Source organism: Atta cephalotes (genome assembly GCF_000143395.1).
Source record: "Atta cephalotes unplaced genomic scaffold scaffold00018, whole genome shotgun sequence".
In the NCBI taxonomy this organism is placed as follows: Eukaryota; Metazoa; Arthropoda; class Insecta; order Hymenoptera; family Formicidae; genus Atta; species Atta cephalotes.
In genome coordinates, this window is record NW_012130082.1 from 4,524,950 (window position 1) to 4,526,935 (window position 1,986).

The following is a 1,986-nucleotide window of genomic DNA, read 5'->3' on the forward strand; positions in this document are numbered from 1 at the left end:
TATATATATATATATATATATATATATATATATAAAATTTAAATTTAATTAAAATTAAACTTAAAACATCAATAATTATTATTAAATCAATTCCAATTGCGAATATTAATTATTCGTCAGTGTCACGAAAAATCAATCGTGAATGCATTGAAGCTTTAATTAGGACACACACTTCATACTTCATTGGCAATTTCTCTCGCATGACAAAATGGGCGAGGAATTGATCACGTGTAATCTCGGCGTACCGGACGACGTACCGGATTTAATGAACTTTCTCTGAAAAAAAAAATCGCTCACTTAGCCGTAGAATTGTGTAACACACTCGAGTACCCACGATTCGAAATAGAAAATGGATCCTTCAATTTCAGTTAGAAATAATTTATTTATACATATAAACATACTGTGGCACTTAGGCTAATCGATGTTTAAATTTATTATTATGCAAAGTTTGAGTAGTAAAAAAGTGGCGCGTGAGAAAAAAGTCATTGTTAAAATTAAATAAGTCTATTTTTGGATCCAGCACATTTCAGACTGTTATGGCATTTATATGGCATTTATTATCCTTAGATATGCTTTCATACTCATCAATAATTGTCAACATTGTTATCGATTGTTCCTAAAAGATCACCTATCTTCACTAAAGATGATTTAACGTGCTGTGACCTTATCTAATCTAATCATAAGAGAATCGGCCATTTTTTTGTACACTACAACAGGCAGCTGTAACTTATATTTTTACTTTCGATCAGTATCAGGACAACTAAGCGATCCTTAATGATCCACGATGCACCGCAAATTCTTTTACTGCGAAGTTCTATGTTGCTTGGACGATAAGTATCGCAAACAAGCCTTTCTTACTACCTGGGACATCAATTTTGTATAGATATTCTCTCAGGAACGTAATTACGTCTGCAAAAATAGAAGTGGAGTTGTCTTACTATTAAATTAACAAATGTTTCGCGTGATGCTATATTTACGAGTGTTCTCGGTACTTCTGAATAACTTTGCGCTTCGTTCTCCGCTGGTGTAAGGCCAAATCGATTTTGAGTCGAGAATATTGACGGAATCTCGTTAGGAGTTCGGTGACCCCAGAAAAAGTTGTCGGACAGAATTATCGTTCCCAAGGTATAACCCCGTGGAATTACATTCGTGCCCGCCGTGCTAGACCGATGATGTCGGGGACCTACCCCCGAAAACGTAGCTTCGACAGCTGGATTGTGACTAAGGAGGGTGAAGTTTACGTTTGTCGACAGGAATGATTCACGAGTTTGCCACGTGACTGGCGTATATCGTACTTTTTAAAATCTTGCAAAATAATTCTGATATTAATTTCTATTTATGCACACGTGCAATGTTTATACACTTGATATACTTTTATTTTTATTTGATATACTTTATTTTATTAATTAAATACATTTTATCATGATACACAGATTGTAGGTTCTTAAATTAATTGTAAATGAATTCCTAAATTAATTGTTAATGAATTCAAATGAATGTCACGTACTTAGTCAACATTTTCACTTTTACTTCGAAAACATATGTATTAATAAAAAAAAAGAAAAACAAAAGCCAAATGTTGCTTCGTGCATTTGATAATTATTAGTAGCTGTCTCAACAGGATTAAATCCTTTTTAAATCGTTCCCCTTCGTCTAGCTGGGGATAGTCATAGATGCGTCTGATTTCGGGGAAAGAAAGGATTTGCATGCGAATGACGTACGTGTATGTGTGATACATGCACACGTGTACGCCGTTTTTTTTTGCATATGCTGTTCCGCATCTGTTACCAGTCATGCCCTAGTCTAAACTTTATTCCCTTTTGTTCTCCACCTTGACCAAACGTTGTAAAGCTTATAATAGGTAGCGATGCTTGACATTAGGTATGGTCATGAGCGCGACCTGGGATTTTTTCTTTTTCGTGACGAGAGCACCCGACCAATCCGAGAGGTAGTTCCACCCATTTCGTTAATCACGAATCTATTAAA